This window comes from Passer domesticus, chromosome 2 (genome assembly GCF_036417665.1).
Source record: "Passer domesticus isolate bPasDom1 chromosome 2, bPasDom1.hap1, whole genome shotgun sequence".
Classification (NCBI taxonomy): Eukaryota; Metazoa; Chordata; class Aves; order Passeriformes; family Passeridae; genus Passer; species Passer domesticus.
The window spans coordinates 74,944,708-74,965,903 of NC_087475.1; the positions used below are offsets into that span (position 1 = coordinate 74,944,708).

Sequence of the window (21,196 nt, forward strand, 5' to 3'; positions counted from 1 at the left end):
AGCAATCTTCCATTAACTCCCTAGAAGCAGCTTGCACCTACAACTACAGAAAGCCTCTAAACTCAGTGTCTGAAGTTTGTTCTTTGACATGAAGGGACTCATTCATGTTCTAAGGCTCTATATTGACAACAATGGGGTGCGGATGAAGTTTGGGTTTCCCACACTCTCACGTTCTCAGCTTGCAGGATTTTATCCCATACCACATCACTTCCACAAAGCAGCTTCCTACTCTCTCCAACAACACACCCACGTACCCATTCATTGCCAATTGTTTCATCGAGTTTATTTTAAACTAGACAGCAGCTTCCCCTCCTAAAACTAACCATAGCTTTTCCTGGAAGAGAAGCAGTAGTACAGTAATCACATACAACAGCAAAACTATTGCAAGACCTGTCTCAAATATAAATGAAGTTTTTCTTAAATAAGCCTCAAATATGTGAATTTCTTGTGACTCTATGATCTTTTCAGTTGCACAGCAAAACATGCATCAATCTGAAATGTTAACAGTCGCTGGAGGCTTAAAGAAATCAAGAATAAGCCTTAAACGTCACCTCTTTATCTAAAGCTGAGGGTTTGCTTTGTTTGTCTTCAATAAAGCTGCAGATACAGCTGCCGGGAAAAGTTGTGTTATTTATAAATCACTATACTTTCAGAGTAAAATATAAACCCAAAATAGTTCCTTTCATAATCTCTGTTTTACAAGCTAATGGATATTTGCAACCTGGCATATTGCGAACACTTTAAAATGTATATCCCAATTATAAAGAAAGAATAGATGTGCTGAAGAAGAAAAAGTCAGAAATATCAATGTGAGCTGGCTCGATATAATACTTTGTTTATGTGGATCATTAGATTACAAAACAAACAAACAAAAAAAAAAACCAAATCAAGCAATTTACTTTAAAGTTTAGTTGTTGCAGTTTAAAGTACATTTTAAAGTATGTTCATCTGAATGCCACCATGATGCTGCTTTCAGGTTGCCACTTTTCTTTCCAGCAGTATCCTGGGTTGGCATCTACTCCTCATTCACTTCAAAAGCTTACATTTATTTATTTGTGAGGGCCAGTAGGCTTAAGCCTTATGTCACAAAAAATGTTTTGCTACTGTACTTTCCTTTTTCTTTTGCTGATGGGAATGTTAGGGCTTCTGTATCTTGAATACCAATGGAAGATAACTAGAATTGGAAAGGGGAAGAATAGCTGGTACACATTATGAAATGTCCCTTGAGGTCCTGGAGGACAGCAAGCTGGCTGGAAGCCAGCAGGATGCAAAGACAGACTACAGCACTCTGGGCTGCACAAACACAAACAGAGCCTGTAAGTAGATTGAGGGAAGAGATTATCTTCCTCTGCTCGGCACTCTGGGCCATATTTAGACACTGCCTAGTTTGGGGCTCCTGCAATACACAAAAGACACCAACAAGTTTAAGCAGAGGCCACTGGCATGATGGGGTGAGGCTGGGGGAGATGAGCTTGTTCAGCTCCAGGCAGGGACAGCTTTACAGGGACAAAACAGCACCTCCAGTGCCTGTGGGGATGTCATTGCAAAGTCAAGTGATGGAGTCTTTACAGCAGTGTGGGACAGGAAGGGGAAAAAAGGCAAAAACTTAAACAGAAGAGGTTCAGCCTGGATATGAGGCAATTTTTTTTTCCTGAGAGGACAGTCAGGCAGTGGCACAGGTTGCTCAGAGACACTTTGAGGTTTCAAGCCCCAACCTAATGAAGCCCTGAGAAGCCTGACCTCAAAGCTGACCCTGTTAAGGGCTGGAGGTTGGGCTGGAGATAGTCTGAGGTCCCTTACAACCTTGATTCTCTGCTCTCCCCACAGTCACTCTCATGGAGTGATCTCAAATATCCTGCATTATACACAAATACTCTTAGTACTATAGAGATTCCACTGACAGGATGCCCAAGTGCCTGCTATTTTATCAGTTTAAAAGCTACCTTCTTCTCAGTGTACTCTGCAATACTTCCCAAGAAACAAACTTACCTTTAGGATTGAAAAAAATCATTCCCTCTCTCATCTCTCCCTACCACTCCCACCAAAAGCCTCCACCATGAAATTTGACCATAAACAAGTCATATTATGATCCTACAATTCAAGAATGAGAGTCTACAAGACAAGAGTCATGCCAATGGCAAACATACAACACTCAAAAAGCCCAAATACAAATAAAACCCCAACAACTCTAGGACCCCAGTTTGGTAAGCCATTCTAATTCTAAGCAAGTACTGTTTATCTGGCTATCCCATGGAATAGACACATACCTACTTGCATCTTCCATCTTGCATTCATGCCCAAAGGTGGCAGAAAAATCACGTCAAGTGTATTAAACAAACTAGTAAAAATTGAGTATCTTCATGTCAATTAATGCATAATCATTTATAGGTCTTTGAATGTTACAGCAACAACACTGCTCAGACCTCTCCAACTCAAGAGGACATCCTGGGAAACAGCTCCACTGCTAGAAAAGCTCTCATGCAGAGGTCACCTGTTCCATGCAGTTCAAAAGTTTTATGTTGGCTCAGAAGTGGCTTTGACTGTCTCCACGGAATGCAGCCACTGGCAGGACTCACCTTAGAGATCCAAAGTGATGCCTGCTTTGTGTGAGCTTAGTTCTCCATCTCAGTACAGAAGGGTATTTTCATTCCCATGTGCCCAAGATCAGGCTGTATTCAACGTCAAGCATTCTTCAGAGGAAAATCTTGGAACAAAATGTCACGCTTGATTGGTGACCATAATAAGCAATACTTGACTTCAGTCACACTGTCACAGGTAATAAATTTTTTTCCACTTCTAATTTCCATCACACATTGACATTTTACATTTCTGTATTGCACTAGGAGAGGGAGGGCAAGGCTACAAATGAAGTAAAATTTAACTGAATTTTAGTCCTGTGAGCATAAGCACATACCACACAATTAAGCAATAAAAATAAAAAGAGGCTTAAATAAAAGGTTAAAATCACAACAGAGTTGGGGAGTCAGAGGGCAGAAAACCCCCAGCTTCTCACAAGCTACAGAAGGGTGATTTGAAAGCCTCTAATTTTGTAGTTCTAACTTAGCATTTCAGCCCATTACTGCCTCTTCAAAGCATTACAAATATAAGGAAGGATCAAGAGGGTCTTAAAGTTCTCATAAGATAGAGTCATGTAGGATTCTATTGGTGTTCAAGAGAACTTACTTGTCAAATCTCACATGGCAAGTTACCTCTAACACCACTCAATTCAGCCTACCTGCTGTAATTCCTCTGCAGATTTTGGCTCAGTGACAACCCACAGTTTGATGAAGGTAACAGCAAACCAGAACTTAGAACTGTAGAAGCATCTCCACCTTTCATTATAGATCTCTGCCCTTTAAAAGAAAAAGGCTGGGGTTTTCTACCTGACTGTTCAAAGCAAGCTAAATCCCAGAAATCCAACAAAGAAAATGTTCATGCATACAGTTGTGCTTTGCATGCAGAACTGTGATAATAATCTGCTTTTTCCAAATTCTGTTAGCTCTGCTCTACTACAATGTTGAAAGATGGAAAGAAAGGACAAAACTCTATGAAGTCACTTCAGGTCACTGGTGAAGACTTAGCTGGATACTAATAATTCTATTTCTAATAATAAGTCTATTTCTAATAATAAATACAAAGGTAAAAAATAGAGAAAGCTCTCCACAACCCAGAATACCACAAACTTGTAGAAATTTAATCAGATGCCTAAATTCAACAGGAATTAAAGTATTGTCTTGTCTTTGTCTGTCCATCCTTAACAAGCCCATTTTACATATGGAGGAAAGTGTATTTTATCCAGAAGGGCACTGAGTATATGACATATCAGCTAAAAATGGAGCTCTCATGCTCGAAAACAGTCTTCAAAGCATAGCAACTTCCTCTGCTCCCCTCCTTCATGCATTATTAAAAGGTGTAATTTTTAGTCACTTCTCATGAGCTTTCACTTGACCACTAATGAGTTCACCCAGGAGAACAGCAGCATCATCTGGGTGGCTCACATGTGTCTACATGGTTTGCAGTGGAATGTTTCTGGCCAACTTGCTCTGCTGCCAGACATGCTATATGACAGCTTGTATTGCAAGAAAGAGTGTTCTAAATAAAACATCACACTTTGTAGCAAAAATCCTTCAAGTTTAGAATAAATCCTACAAGGATACATGAAATCCAAAGAGGCTGCCTGGCTACCTCCCAGACTAATTACTGCAGAAGTTGCAGGAAAAAACCTCACAATTACTATTTCTAAAAGTGAATGACTGATTTTCTTTTGCTCTCCCTCCCTTCCTGGCTTCCACTCCATTGCCCAAGGATGAGTGGAAGGTACAAGTTAAAATGCAAAGATGAAGTATTCCCTTGCCACCAAAATTAACTGAAGTCTAGATTTGCTTTAGAGCCCTATTAATTCCTAACAAACAGTAGTTTGTGGGGAAGAAACATCATCCTACCAATAGGCTACATACATATCTGCAATATCAATAGATTTACACCTGGGATTCTTGTTCTATCCATTCCCCCACCTTTCCAACATCTGTTATATTTTCTTGTACCAAGAAGAGTGAACTCAGCCATCAGATTAATACAACCTCACCCAAGTATTGGCCTGGAAGCATGTAAAACTAGGAACTGAGATTTAGTTTGTTAACTGATTCCCAAATAAACATTAAGACAAGGATACCAGAAGTGTCAGGACAAAAAAAGCCAAACTCAGCTTTCGAGCTAGAGGAGCAGAAGTAATTTTATTTATCCAGGAATCTGGTGAAGATCAGACAGAATACTGATCTAACAGAAAATTGTTCCATCTGGTGCCATTTTCCCATAATTTCACCAGATTACTTTGGCATGGAAGTAGCAACTTTCCCACAGAGCTGTGAGAGACAGACATGCAAGAGTAGAGTAAGTAGGATCCATGAGAGTTTCTGCATTTCCTTCTGCAATTTTACTAAGACAGGATTCAAGAATGATGACCTCCCATGCCAGTCAGTCAGCTAGATGATGTCATGAAGCATCACACTTGTGAAACCACAAGGATCCTATAATAAGTGTTATGAACCAGATGTTTGCTGCCTGTGGTCCTGCAGCCTGCAAGGGGACCACAATAAAAGAGGAAAAAACTTATTCACCAGACAGGAGGACCTAAAATCCCACAGCAGTTATTTTGCAAACTTCATGGCCTACAATTTAATCTCCTGGTTGCTGCTTAGTGAGATGTTCTGCATCCCAGGAGGCAGGAAATCAGGACAACTCCAAGTACATGACCTTGTTGGAAGCTCTTATGCATTTGCTGCCCAGAAGGACACGTGCAGGGTAGATTGCTCTGGTTTTACCAATGTCTGAAGTGAGGAGAAGTGGAAGAAATCATCTCTTTTATGACAGAAATGAGAAACTTTTCTAAAATTTCTCTATTGTGTATTGCAAACTCCATGCCCTGGTTGAACCAGCTTTAAGCCTTTCTTTAGGGAAAAATTTTGAATGGCAACACAAAATCAAACAAACAAACCAAAAAAAAAAAACAACCCCAACCCCCCCCCCCAAAAAAAAACCAAAAAACACAAAAAACCAAAAAAAACCCAAAAACACCCACCAAGAACAAAAACCCCAAACAAACAAACAAACAAACAAACAAAACCAACAAAACCCATATATCATATATATGTGTCTCACTCCAGGGCATCTATCCAATCTGTTGTCCAGACAGGCCAAGGTACCAGCTTATCAGTTCAACTTGGAAGACTCGCAAGTATCGTACCAAATTTTTATTTCTATTAAAAACAGCTGTGAACAACTGTAAAAATGACTGCACTAAGACTCCCTTCCTTTTTTTCTGTAGCTTAAGATACCTCCAAGTAGCATCAAAGGCAAACACTGCTTCTATAAGCAGTGGAGAAAGAAAGCTATGATGGAGTTTGGAGACAGAGACCTTCATAAAAATGAGGGCAAATCAACACAAACACCACACTGACATGACAAAGTAACAAGAAAAGGCGATGAAGATCTGCAAAAGGTCAAGATGGAAAGGATGGTTTGAAGGTCAATGAACTTACACCAGCTGTTAAGCAAGACTTATGAAACACATTTTCAAGCACGGTGTAGGAACCATTCTTATGCGGTAATTGTACAAAATGTATTTTCTCAACCAAGAAGGAAAACAAAGTGACTGACAAGGGAAGTGGAAGATGCTGTGGTGCTCTTCTTCCATCTGCTGCTTCCTGCTTTGTTCAACCAGACCTTTACTTTCTTTTGGGTGCCCACTCTCAGAAGAAAAGGATGCTGGCAAAGATTTGATAGTAGAAAACTGGAAAGAGAAGAAAACACCACGTGGGGAAGAAAAGAGAAAGAAGAAACATGAAGACCATTGAAAACTGTTCCTGCAACATTACTGAGGGGGAAGAGGAACAAAGTGGAGCCAACAGACTAGGACAGGATGATTGACAGGATTGCCATAAAGCATTTATTCTTAACACACTGAAAATTTAACTTAACACTGAAACACACTTAACACTGAAAATATTCCTCCTTCATTGTCTCCTTTTTCTTAGAAAAGTGGGCATGCTTTTATTTCTTATAGTCTTACCCTTAAACTAGTAAGTATAAAGTGACAGAAAAACTTCTAAAAGGAAATATATTAAACAAGTTTCCAGAACCCTTGCAGCAGATACACCCATAATAATCCAGTAGCACAAACTGCTCTTATCCTTGAGACAGCAACCTGTACAACACAGAGCATGTTGGTCAGGACAAACGAGGTTCAAAGAAGAACATGACTATGTCAGACCATTGGATATATTGCTGTAGTCCTACTTGAAAAAGTTGGGAGTAGGATGTGTGGTCTTCTCCTAATTTGTGCTTATGGTATGTCCTGTTTTCCATGTCATCTTCTGGGAGCACCACCATTTCTTTCCCTTCCTCACTCAGTTCAGCAAGAACTCCTTATTTCCTCCTTCAACCCATCTGTTCTCCTCAGGCTGCTTTAACACTGACAGCGTGAGGGCCTAGCAAGCCCAAAATTAACAAACCCCACATTGGTTTTAGTGTTTCAGAGGAACAACTTGCTTGATGGCACACATCCAAGCCAATGTTGACATAGATATGGCTTTGTGAGAGCAGAGTGGGAGAAGGAATAAGAGACTTGCTCTTATAACTGCCTATCAGAAGAGGACTGTAGTTTCCATGACCACAGGACAGCTTTGTACTAAGGCGCCCAATTTTTATCACCTACACACCCACATGACTGTGCAAGTGTTATCAGTGTAGTAACAAATTGTTGATATGCCATGGACAAGCCTCAATATCCAAGTCATCCTGGAAGACAATGAAAGGTAGGGATTTAATTCTATTTTTCAAATATACGCATAAGACTACTGAAAAAATAAAGAAGAAAGAAACATAATTAGAAAACTTCTTTTCATCATTAGTGCAATCTGTAACTAGCCACAGAAGCCCTTTCTCAGTTGGGCAAGTATAATAGTTTTGGGGTCTTAGGAAACTTACTGATTCACTTTTGCAGACACAGGCATACAACAGGGGCTTAAATGGCAGATGGTGTATAGACTCATTAAGGAATAACTCCTGTGTCTGTGAAATTGATAGCCAGCTGTACACAGTCCTAAACAAGCCTTCTTTGCAGAAACTGCCTTTCTTTCTTATGCACCACCAGAAAATATTGGTTAACCATGGCCAAGTTATAAGGATGATACAGAGAGCTGTGGAGACAGGACTTTGTATAACTAATTATTTTGGGTTTGGTCTTGTCCCTTAATTTACCTGAGTATCCTTCTCTGGAAAAGCAAAATACATAGTTACTACAGAAGCTACAGCTACATCAGTGCAGAGCACAGACCAAGAGAAATGCTGCTGCCAAGCACCTGAAATTGAAACTGCACAGGATGGGGGAAGGCAGTTTGTTTTTAAACAAAACACCTTATACAGATTCTGGAGTAGCTCCAACCAGGTCCCTGGGGCTGAATATCAGTTTGCAGTTGCTGTGCTCTCAAAGCATTTTCACCTATTTATTCTCAGGTGCTCCAAGACTAGTCCACAAAGGTGAAGAACAAAAGCCAGGAGATTTGCTTGAGAAACGTTAGTGTAGACATCTATATTTAGACTAAAAATGCCTGTGAAGTAATTTCTTACCAGAGAGGGAAGAACTCACGGGTACACAGTTTCCTACAGACACAGTCCTGAGGACCACTACTATACCTACTGACTTTGCTCTAACATGTTGCAATTTCACCTGCTTATATTGCCAATTGTTTTCAATTCCAGTCTTTGTAGCTCCTATATTTCTCCTGTTCCCCAGGCTCCTTTTGACGTCTGTGGCTCTGTCTGACTAGATTGGAGTGCTCAGCCTGCAGATCTGTAGACAGATCAGGATGAGGTAAAAACACTATGGACAGATTAGGATGAGGTTAAAAGACTATGCCAAATTTCTCTCAGGTACTTTTACTGGGAAGGATAGAAACTATCTTCTTGAAGGACCTCTCAGCTGTAACAAAAAGCTGAGAAGTGTTTGTTCACATTTTGCAGAGGAGCAGGATACTGCACTCCAGAACAAACTGCCAGAAACACTTGAAGCTGATGAAGTTGGTGTGGGGCTCTTCATTGGTTTTATGCTCAAGTGGATGAGAACTGCTCGCTAGACTGCAGCTAGGAGGTACTTTCAAGAAAGCAATATCTTTCATGAAAGGCTCAGTAACTGAATGGGAACACTCCCAAAGCAGAAGTCCTGGTGTAGTTTCCATGGGAGAATTCAGGTCTCTTGCAGCCAGACTGCTCTGAGACCTGAACCACTGCAAGGCAACCGGAGAAGGTCTTTGGAGGATGTGTCAGATACTTAAGCCAGATGCAAGCCAAATCACTAGTAAACATATCCATAATGTGTCTCAAGGCAAAGTCAGACAGGTCAGTTTGTCACCAAAATGCTTGCTTTGCCTTGAAAAGGAGTGCTCAGGCAGTCCCATGTACCACTATGTAGTGACTCGTGAAACTGCTCCCACAGCTTCTGCTGTCATACTTCCCTTTCCACTGCCTGGCAGGAACAAGCAAAATTTCCACCTCCAGCTCAGGCTTGGCAAGTCCTATGGTACAGCACAGCTCAGCACTCGAGCTCAGTTAGGTGGCTGAGCCTGTATCATGTTAGATGGATGCTGAGGATGCTAAGCCTGAACCATAGTCACAGTCCTGCACGACCACAAACATTCTCCACATCTCTTTATATCAGTCTCATATTTCATTTTATTTTTCCTTACTTTATCTTTCTTGCATGTTTGGAATCTCACCACCTGGTTTCCTTCTCAGTATTCCAGTAAGCTCTCCTCTAGAGTTTACTTTTCAGTAAACTCCTTCCCAAAGCTTGTATTCAAAGAGTAACATATTTCATGCAGTCCTTTGCCCTGCATTACCAAGCAAAGGATTTAAAAGGAATGTCAAATGAAAGAAGCTTTCCAATCAAGAAAGCTGAGCAGATGTTCATAAAAAAAATTAAAATGTAGTCTTATGAGCCAGAGAGCATTAAATCCAACAAGATTTGATCTCCAGGCAACTCAAGCTTGTTCTTCTTGCAATTTTCTGCTAACACTTCAAGTGACCCCTTGGGAAAAATAAAGCTTGCCTGGCTCTGTATAGTTATAATGCCCTGACTGTACAACTGAACATAATTTTTGTTTAAATTGGTTTACAGCTGATCACAGCTTAACTTTAAAATACAAGATTATTTAAATACTAGCAGCAGTCTGGAGCCCTACATATGCCAGCATTTGTGCAACAGCATTTTCCCTGCAACCAGCAGCAAGTCTGTTTGTGCAGGGAAGATGATAGATAACAAAATAATCACTTAATGCAACATAGCCCAAAAGTTTACCACTTAAGTATAGCTTAGCTCAGGGGGCTGCAATTCCCTGTCAAGAGTGACAGGAAGATGTTTGATGACAGGAAATCCTTGGGTTCACACATGCCAGTGAAGCTAATGTGATGCTGTCCCATGGTTAATAAAGCCCTGTCTCAAAACTTGAACAGGCTAAGGATTCACAGACACTGTGTTTATGTGCTCAGCCACAGCAGGGTTTTACACTAGCAGAACATGTTTCACTGTGTATCAGTGAGCCAGTAGGAAAGTTAACAAATGCATTCCATTGCACGATTTTCCCATTGTTTGCTGCTTTCCTGGAATCATCTTCTGCCCATTTTCTGTTTAGAGTGATACATACAGCATCTGATGCTGTCACATGATTGCACCCTTGAAAATCATAGGCTTCCTGTCTCCAAGCTTCTATTAGCCTTGATGGTAAGTCATTTGCTACAGCAATGTAGTTTTGCATTAGTTTCAGTTGAAATATTGCTTAAAATGATACGCAGACTATGAGAACTGAACAAGTCAAAGGATATTTCTAGATGTAACTCCACCTGTTCAGTTTGGCAACACAGTGCCCACATTTTTAAAGACAGTCAGAGAAAAGCAGACTCTCCTAAGAATCAGTAAGTCTCATCTGAACCGGCACTTTGCTAAATAGATATAAGTATGCAACACCTAGCAAATTGCTACACATAATGAGGCTTTTGCTGTTCTGTTCCTGGGGAGATGAGATGTTCTTATCACACTTAACTGATTCAACTATTCATCTATGAGTACAAAATAACATTCTTTAAAAATGTGCAATGAAATGTTTGGAACAGAAGGCAATCAGTAAGCTTACTGAAGAGCACAGGGATGATGCAGGATTTAGAGATGATATTTTTTCTATTCTATTTCATTTTAGGATAAATTAGAATAACGGGGAGTGGAGGAGGGGGCAAGGGGGAACAGAAGAGAAAGGAATGAAAACCTGGATTGACTAAATCATGCAAGCCATAAAATAAATTTCTTTCCGTTTCTAAAATGGCTTCTTTGTTTCAAATGCCTTTGTCACAAAAAACCCCAGCTTGTTGTGATCTGATTGTTGAGTTGACTGAATTGGGACAAAGGTGTTGTTCTTCCCTCTCCCCCACCGCCCCCATTCTGACATACACCTTCGCTATCCTCTTTTAGCCATTTTAAAGGAAATTGTAAGAAAAGCAGAAACGGTGAGGACAAAGGGAAACATCAAAGACATCAATCCTGGAATAAACTCGGAGCAAGTGTAACTTCAATACACAATGACCATGTGGGGGGATGTAGGGGAGGCGGGGAAGAAGAGAGTGCCACGGAAAAAAGAAGTCACCATTATCATGTGCTCGCGTTGGTGTACCTGAGGCGCACAGAGCCCAGGGCAGGTGCGGAGGGGCAGCCAGGCCAGCCCGGGCGGGCTGCGGGGCAGGGCAGGGCGCGCAGCCCACTGCGGAGCCGCAGAGCCGTGCGCCTGGCGGCCGCCCAGCGCCGGCCTCCTCCCGCACAGTTAGAGAGGATGGGGCCGTTAGAAAAAAATAAATAAATAAAAAATAAAAATCAACTACAAATACCCCAAATGCGCAAACCAGTCAGCGCCTCCAAATTTCCTTACGCCTTACGTCTTTCCATAAAGCGTCCCGCATTCAGAGGGGCAAAACTTCTCTCCCACCGCCGGGCGGTGAACGGGGGAGGGAAGCGGTGCAGGGAGCTGCGATGCGATGCCCGGAGCCGCCTCCCGTCGCTAAGCGACCCGCGGGGCCGCCGCCGGGCCCGCCGCCGCCGCGCACTCACCGCTCCGCGCCGCTCCATGCCCGCGGCGCAGCGCAGCCGCCGTCCCGAGCCGTCCCTCCGAGCCGGCAGGGACACGGAGCTGCCGCCGCCGCCGCCGCGATCTGGGTCACCCGGCGCGGCGCCCGGCGAAGGTGAGGAGGAGGAGGAGGCGGAGGAAGGCGGGCGGCGGTGCCGCCTACCGGCGAGCGCGGGGGGAGGCTGCGGCGGGGCCCGAACCCGCCCCGCAGGGAGGGGAAGGGGCCGGGGACCCGCGGGAACCGAGGCGCGTCCGTGCCCGGCACCCCGAGCAGGGTGCACCCCTCATCCCTGGGCTCCCAGACCTTCCCCCACCTCGTCCTCCCCGCGCTTGCCAAGGAAAGGCGATACCTGTCTGCGCCCAGGGGAGTGCGGCCACAGCGGTACGGTTAAGGTCCTACGGGAAAGCAGAGAACATCTCCAAGGTGTTAAGGTCCCGGCTAGCTGGGGTAGTACTCAGCGAGCCAGTATCCTTCCTCGATATCCCATCCCACCGACCTGTCAAGCAGTTCAGTATCCTTTCTCCCCCAGCAGTATATCCTGAAGGCTTTTGATCTTCAAAGTTTAGTCAGCTAATTGGGATCATAGGCATGTGGTTCTATTTATATGGCTCTCCCCTCTGGGAGAATAACAACTGTTGTCTGCAGCATCCACAGGATCATTTAAAGTTGCCCAGTGCAGTATCTACTGCCGGTAGGGAGGTACTCTGTGTTTCATTCACCCTTACTGCTGCATGCATCTGTCCAGATGTTCCTTTGAAGCTGTAAGCAGCCTGTCAGGCCACACTGGCATCCCAACATTAGCCAATAGTCTCATGTTTCAGAAGTCCTTTGAAAATGCTAATTAACCTATTTTTCTAAGTGTTCTCTATGCCTAATTTGAAAATAGCTTTCAGCATGCCTGTTTCAGGGACATGGTTTAATTTCCTCTGAAACTCCCTTTTCAGTCATTTTGATCCCATAATCAAGTGTCATCAAGAAGTACGGTGAAAACACTTGGGCTGTTGTGTTAAACATTTAACGACTAGGAAACACTGTTCATGTCTTGAGGCAAAGCAGACTGATATTTAATTCTCCTCCTGGCTAGAGCTATGTAGTCTGTCAGTCTGTCTGCCACCTGCTGTCAGCATGCCTGATGCACCTGGCTGGCAGGTGCTGTGTCCTGCAGAGGTGATCTGGAGGCAGGGAGGGAGGAGGTCCCAGCAGCCTCCACCTCAGCGGTGTGGTCCATCAGCAAGTGAGGTCTGACGCTCAATGGAACAACTCAACAGTGGGTATCAGACTACAGCTTTACCACCTCATCTCTTACTTGCATCATGCTTTGCACATTGAAGTAATCTTTCAAGCTTAATTCCATGCATCAACATAACTAGACAAGTAGTTCTTTCTCCCGTTTCCTGCATTAGGGCGGTGTTTCTAGTTACTGTACCACAACAATGTTCACCCCCAACACATCAGATCCTTGCTTTTAGATCCCGTGCCTGTCAGAAACTTCTCTTGCACTAGGCCAGCAGATCTACTGCAGGTCTGTAGATGTCTGAACAGAATAAACTCTAAATTGGGGGGACTTTTCAGGGGCTTCAGGAGGAGAGTTCAGTTATGCTTCCCAAAATAAATATAGAGTTTTTAAAGAGAGATTTGTAAGACAATTTATTCATATTACACAAGATATATCATGAACATAAAAAGCCAGATCCTTGCAACAGAAGTAACTTACTTTCCCAGATGACATACTCTTGCTCACAAATATTAAAGAATTCAAAATGTGAGACAGAAAGCCTTATTGATTGTTCCCTTACTCTTGTGGCAAATTTAGGAGATCAGACCAACATGTTTGGAGCTTCCAGATGGCCTCCTGCCCATTCTCTGGAATCACGCAGTGGTACATAGCTGTACTGTAGTCATGCAGTGCCATTTCAGTCTTGTCTGGATTTTTTTTAAACTCTCATTGTCAAATTTCAGTTTGATGTACTCATTAACTCAATATGTTGGTATAGAAGCTACTCAGGTTACTATGAGTCCTGTGTTCAGCATCATTGTTTCATGGAAAGTTGAAGCAAACCAGCATATTATAAAAAGTTCTTCTGTTTATAAGCAGTTATGCTGTACTTTACTTTTAACAGCATAATTATTTTTAACTGATGGCAAATGAAAGAAACTGTGCATGACAGCAGAAATATAGCCTGTACTTAAAAGTGGCAGTGAGACCATATTAGAAAGAAATAGATGTAGGACCCCACTAGTTGAGCAATATCATGCTTTTCCAGCAATAGCTCATACAGCCTGCTGTGCTTAATAAAACCAGCAAGGTCACCTGCATGATTAATTTAGCATTGGAAGGAAGGTGACAGAAGCAGCATAAAAACCAGATAGCAACATACCTCGCTCAGATATTGGTGAAAAATCAAAAGCTCAAGTCCCTTATTATTTTGGATAGACACTCTTGCTGTTACAGAAATTACTGATAAAGACAAAATTGATAACTAGGACATGTGCTGTGTCCTTGTGAAGAACCTAACTAACACCACCCAGCACTTTTCTCAGACAATGTGCCACCCAAGCATTATTAACTGCACCAAAAGAAGTTATATTTTATATATATTTTATACAATATTTTATAGTATTATTTTGTTTCCTTTTTAACAAGTAGCATTTTTCATTTTGTGACAATACAGAAGTGGCAGAAATACTTTAGCTACACTTGTATTCTTTGACTTAAAATTGACAAGAGAAAGAAGGTATTTTACGTAACAATCCTAGTAATGCTGGAATAATATTAAAGTTGTAGGAAGAAAGGACAAGGAAGGAAAAGGAAAACCCTCCCTATTTACATAAGGAACTTGCTTTCCTGAGTTTCCAAAATCTGTAGTTCAGATTATCAATCCCTCTATTTTTCACTCAGCATGAGATAGGCTACTCTCCATAAATGACAAGCTGTCAAGCTGTCAAATGACAGCTTCTCAAGCTGTTCTCAAATTTCCTCACTTGCCCCTTTTGAGGGGATTCTTGTCAGCTGGCAATTCTTTGTGCCTAGTTTAGGACAAGCATCAAATACAGACTGTCCTGTGATGGTGAATTATATGGCTGTCACGCACTGATATTATAGCAACTAGGGCTGTCTGCACACAAGCTTCAGGATAATTTTTTTAACCAATCTCCTAGCTATTTTTGTTAATTTCCAGCCCCACACTTCACCTCATTTGTATTTCTTTGACTGAAGATACCATAAAGTTTAAGATGGGAGACACTAACAGAAGCCTGTAGATGATGGTAACGTGAGAGATGAAGTGTGTCAGGCTTACTCATAGAGCCTTTCGAGAGATGACAGCTAAGTGAAGCAGCCAGTATGCTCATTTAGTTTACTCATTTCTCGAAGCAAAGAATTTTGCCTGAAAGACTTTGTCTATATATGAATTAAGAGCATTTAATGTTATAATATTTTAATTTAAATCATTCTGTTGGATAATTCTACATAGAAAGAATAAAATAAAGTGATGTAGACGTGAGTTTCAAATACTACAGACTAGCAATACTTGCTTTTTTCTTTTAATAAAATTGAACAAACTCAAAAATGCTGAAACTGTGTCCTAATCATCACCAAGATGTGTACCAACCATATTATGTCTGTGTGAAAAAGAAAGATTGCATTTATAAGAGAAAAATTTTAAATCTATTTTGAATGAGGGAAAAAAAAGTGATGTGGTTTTTTCTTTTCAATCTATTCATTTCATCCACCTTCTGCCATTAATTAGATCCATACTCTGAATGCATGTGCTACACTTCATGCAAAGATTATGAAGTGTTTCGCCAACAATTATGCATGAGGATTCACAACCCCTGGTGATTTGGGTAAATATTTATGTAAATGTCATACAGATCAGCAAACTGACTCACGGAAAAGTGGTGTTTGTAAAAGAAAAATCACAAAGTTTGGATGCATCTTTTTTATTTTTTCTTCTTTTGCCTATTCAGCTTAAAAGCGTACAATTCCTATTTTCCAGATATGTCAAGTGTGCACATAGATCCAGAGAAGTAATGAAAACTAGATTACAAGAGCAGCAAATGGGTTGACCCAAGCATCTGACAATGTTTTTGTTTAGAAAATTTTAACTTATAGAACATCTATAGAATAGAACAGCTATTCTTCTTATGAAGAAAGTAAACGTGTTACATGAGCAACAGCTAATGAACTCTCCTGACATGATGCCTGAAAGGAGATGAAAGAATGGAGTCCCAGCCCAAGGAACACATTGCAATATTCTCTCCAGTCAGTGGGGGCACCAAGGATCTCACAATGGAAATGTACCATTTAGTTCTCTTATGTAAACAGTATTATGTCTTTAAAAATTAACTTCACAGATTGTGTCCAAACTGCAAGCACTGCATCCTTAAAAATGTATTGATTGCCCAAGTGGACAGAATCAGAGCCTGATACCCCATGATTGTCCTTATGATACATTTATGCCCTGAAGTTATAACTGCGAGAAACAATGTTTTCCAAGGATATGCAGGAGAGCAGACTGCCTGCCTAGTGTAGATATCAGGGAGGATCCCTGTGCAAGGTCGCATTACTCTCTGAATGCCTACCAAATCCTAATTGTTTGTGACAGAACTGACTTTTCCCAGGTTACTGTAAGATTTTGACTGTATGACCAGAAGAATATAATATAGTTCAATCAGCATTTTAAAAAATATATATTTCCTATTTGTTTAATGTAAAACAGGCATAAAGAGCCAGAAGAGAATGTAGATTTTGTAAAGTACATGTAGATTTTGAAGAGATGACAATTTTCAGTATCCATGTCAGAGAAAACAAATATTTTGTGAGACTCTTTCTAACAACATTGCCTTCAAAGCTAAACTACACCATGTGTTGATGGGTTTAGTGATTTAGAGGGAAATCAATATTTTGTATGGTTGTTTCAGTACTCCATATTACTTTTCTGACACCCCAGAAAGTGTACTAGACTGGCAAATGATCTCACCTAAATTTTGCCTGAACTGCAGAGAAAGAGTCACAGCAGCAGTGAAAGCAACAATTCCTGTTCAGCAGAGAATTATCATCTTTTCTTTAAAGCTTGCATGGCATTGGAAAGATTTAAAGCCCTAAGTCACCAAGATTGTTTATGCCAAGAGGAAGTTAAAACTGAGGACAAAACAATTCCATGCAATGTATGGTTTGCTTAGTATTGGTGCATGTGGCCTTTGAAGGCTGAGGACCATTCACTGAGAGGTTTTATTTGAGCAGAAAAAGCTGGCAGGAGCTTCACTGGGAATTTTTGAATTAACTTCATGGATATTATGCTTTCCAGTAGTTATGTGTAGGGAATTTACATCTCTTGAGGTCTTCTTTAATGAAATTAAGAAATTATCTAGTTTTTGATGTCTATGTCCACATGTTGCAGGAACCTCTCAAGAGCTGATTCTTTGCAGTGGCAGTACATAAAATGAAATATCTTCAGACTTGTAGCAGGCACATCATAATTACAGTAATTTTGGTCTTATGCCTGAAAATTCACAGGAATTGTCTGACGACCCACCAGAAAAGGATCAAATTTTTTCTGTTTATTAGGGCTTACAGACTGTGCTCCCAGTTCAAGTGCAATATTGATGGTCACCCAGCAGTGTAGGCATGCTTTTGCAGCCTGTCTGACAACAGAAGCTAAAGCTGTTCCTTCCTGCCTGTAATAAACAGCCTTGAACTTCATCAGTGCAATCTCATGGCATAGCAGAAGTGCTCAGTTTAGCTAACCCCTGTCCAATCCTGTACATTTACTGACTGGTTTGGTTCTATAGATGACAAGATCTGTAGCTGTCCCAGTAGAGAACTGGAATCTCTGTGCTCAGAAAAAGCTGTGTCATCATGCTAAAGAAGCTTGCTCCACAAGAGGATCACACCTTGTAACAGTGGAAGTGAACCTGCCAATAATCATGTATTTGTGCCAGAAACGCAGTGTTGCCAAATATTACAGTTTCACTGTGAGATTTATGCTATTTAGTGTATTTCTTGAAGTTCCAGTACACTGAGTCTTGAAATTTCAGGAAAAGTGCAGCTTTTTTGTTAAAGGAAAGAGGAGAAAAGTACTCTAAAATCTTATGTTTGTGGGAAAAAGCTTGAAAAGGTTTGCAGGTATGAACAGAATGTAGGCTAAAGCTTCGAAATCAGAAAGCACACTGATAGTACTTGACATTTCAAGTCTCTTGAGAATACAAGCATTTTGATCACTAGCATTTGAAAATCCCACTGACTTTAACAGGACCCAGACTTCTCATGTCTCTTTCAGTCTTACACATTTACTAAAAAACTTCTAAAAGTTGTTTTTTTCTGACTGTTTTTCTTTTTTAGAAAGAAATAGAAAATCTAGCATTGAACAGCACAAACACAGAATAAAAATGACATGAAGCACAGAGCCAGCCTTGCCTTCATCCTGAAAAATATAAGCCTTTGGCATTGTAGAGGTTTGTTATGGAGAGTTTTATTATCTGAAGCAGCAGCAGTTGCACATTTTGAATTTAGGTCAACACTTATTTGTCCAAATGCTGAATTATTACATCAATGCTATCCTAAAACAATTTATCCTGTGTCTCATCCTTTATTACAGTATTTCTTTACAGGAGTAGTCACGGGTGATTTTGAGCTGGATTTTGTGCTAAGAGGTTTCTTCTTATTTCTGTAAAAAACTGCTATCCTGAAATATATCCTATTTGTCATGATTCTTAAACTGCAGCTTCCTGTACCAAGAGATTTGATACAGCAAATCCTATCTTCTTGTGATTCCTTTTTAATTGGGTTTGAAATTAATGGAAATCCAGTGTGATCACATTAGGCTGCAGCATGGTTTGGCTTGCTTTGCTATAAAAAGAGAGTAAGATTATCTTTCCACCTACGGACCTGTAACCTCTTGTTTGTTGAAGGAAATGGAAGTGTTTACTTGTTATCCTACGAAGCTGATTCCCAGGGACTGACAAATGCCTTGATTCTCCCTGGGAATGTGGCCAAGTTAAAATAGCTAACAGCATAGCAAAAAGTGTAATTTGTTTCTGAGAAAACTCAGTAGGATTTTATTTTTCACCTATGATTAATTGGGAGCATGATATTCTGCTTTAGAAGATATCTTTTCTCATTACAAATTAAAAAAAAATAGAGCCAGAGCCAAGATTTTCTGATATAAACATTCTTTTTTCTTAAGAAAACTATAAAGATTTAATCTCAAACTAGAATATTTGCTGACATATAAACCAAAATATTAAAATTATAAAAAAGGGATTTAAAAAAAAAAAAATAGTGAGTTTTCTGCTAAGGCACTTTAAGTCAGAGATTATATTAACATCAAAGGTAAAGGTATTTGAATCCCCACTTCTGTGAACTCTTGTGGGTTAGTCAGTGATAATGTTTTTACTTGTCAATAAGTACTGTGGTATCTGTAGGAGGAGCCTGTATGGCTCTTATCTAGCATGGGAGCAGAATGCACAGTGCTGCTGGGCTTAAATCATGAAGGGCATAACAGTTCTGGTTTGAAACATGCTTGTATTAAATCCCTAACCAGCCTTTAACTGATTTCCTTTTAAATGGTGGAAATTTCCTATGTAAGAATGTTGTTTATAGAAGAAAAATCTTGATGCATTATCAGAGGAAATGTTGTTGCAATAGGCATGAAAAAATCTTGACCACTGCTAATCATACAGAGATACTTCAAAAAAAACCCCTCACAGTGAGTTTGTTCTCCCCCAGAGAACACACATAGACATGCATTTAGAATGGAGAGTGCACAGAATCTGGAATGTGGACATTAGGAGAAACAACCTTTGGGCAGGTATTTTCCACTTGTCAGAACAAATTGGTAATGAATTACAAACTGGTATCATTAGCATCATCCTTTCAGCAGCTTTCAGGGTTGGGTGGTTTCCAGGGCTGAGAGCCTCAGAGAATATTTTAATAGAGACAGCAGCTGTTGATGTGGCCTGGTTGTTCTTTCTCCATTCATTCTGGCTCACAAGAAGATCAGATGATGCTAAGTCTTAGTGCTCACAAAGGTTAAAAAGGTTCTATGCTGTACTCTTACTAGGTAGGTGTCAAATATTCATACTTCAAATATAAGAAAACTTAGGCAGAAGATCTGTGCTATCACAACACTTTGCCATCCACTGTGTGGGTCAAGGACAGAAGGTGACTTAATAGCACAGACTATGGTGGAGGAAAAGAAGTGGAATCACCCTTGTGACCAAGTAATTCCTACCTCCCAAATATTACAGGCTGGTGGATATGTCCTGTCAGCCTCACACGCTTAGCGCCCTTGTACCTTCTGTACATGGAACAGCTGTGTCCTTGGCATAGCGCATGGTATACATTCCAAGGGAAAGGGAAAGGATTTTTTTCTTGCTGTTTCTTGGTTGGATTTTTTTGTTGTTTTCTTCTCGGTAAGCACAGTCAGGGGTAAGTTCCTCCAGAGTGTGCATCTGGGAAAAACTTGAGGAGCTGGCTTCAGTCTACAGGTTTATAGGCTCATCAGTCACACCTTACATACCACCTGCCTGGGAATTCCATACATCATTGATGCTGAGAAAGGTTCCATACCCACAGGAGGCTGAGGGAGGAAATATATATATAGAGAAGAAGAGTTAGGCTTTAGTAATAAGATGCAGTGAGAAGTAGAATATTTGTCAGGTAAACAAAAGGTAGGCAATCCCAAATTCCAGCATTTTGGATAAAGAAGGGAGAAAGGTTATGTCTAGGGGCATAGTAAGCAGCTTGGTTAGCCTATGAAGAAGAAAAATGAGGCAAAAGCTGACACACTGTATCTCTGATTTAAGGGACCACTTTCTCCACAGGGAGTCAGTGAGGTGTGGAGATGCTTCCTTTTGGTGAAGTAGGCCTTTCACTAGTGTGGGTTCTCTCCACAGCCTTAGGTGGATTGCTGGCCAGATCAAGAGTGGTGCAGAGGAATATTTAAGTACAACCAGAGGCTTGGTCTTCCCATGGTCTTGTCTGGACTGACATGGTTTTATCTTTGTCTCGAGTGCTGTGGCATGCCAAAGGTGATGTAATCAGTACTGGCTGTGGTGGTGGCTTGTCCAGGGTGGCTTGTCTCAGGTGAACACCTGAGCCTGGGAGAAGCTGTGATGCTCTCTTTAATCCATCCTGGCCTGGTGGAAGCTGTCTTTAACTTGCAGTGTGGATGTGGCTTTCCCCATCTGGTTTTGGATCCCCCGTGCTGGAGGAGGCACCAATGAAGGAAAGGAGGCAGGTGTGGGGCTAAGGAATGGTGTCCCACTGCACCTACGGATAAATCATTGCACATATTCTGTGAAGACTCAGAGGGAGACTCTGGATGGAGAGGAGCATGGCAAAGAGCTGGCTCTGCTTGGAGAAAAGGTGGCATGGGGAAGACCTGGTGGCAAGTGGAGCTGGGAAGCACGGAGTGAGCAGGAACAGGAGGTGGCACAGTGACAGTAAATGTGTGTCCATGTAAGTTGGTTGTAGGAGGCTGCTCATCCCCTTCCCCTTGCCACACTGACTGCCCTGGATCTATCCAGC

General features: G+C 41.2%; 2 protein-coding genes across 4 annotated transcripts in view; both read right to left on the reverse strand.

Moving 5' to 3' along the window:
• Positions 1 to 12,036, reverse strand: part of ELMOD1 (ELMO domain containing 1) — a 43,471-nt gene extending 31,435 nt beyond the window's left edge. The window contains exon 1 of one of the 3 annotated variants that reach the window (XM_064409342.1): positions 12,014 to 12,036. The gene's annotated coding sequence lies outside the window, so the exon portion shown is untranslated. Of the gene's footprint in view, positions 1 to 11,647; positions 11,870 to 12,013 lie in introns of those variants that run through there. The other 2 variants (XM_064409341.1, XM_064409343.1) reach the window with 2 other exon arrangements.
• ACAT1 (acetyl-CoA acetyltransferase 1) overlaps positions 1 to 21,196 on the reverse strand; it is a 382,585-nt gene that overhangs the window by 206,694 nt on the left and 154,695 nt on the right. The gene's annotated exons all lie outside the window — the stretch shown is intronic.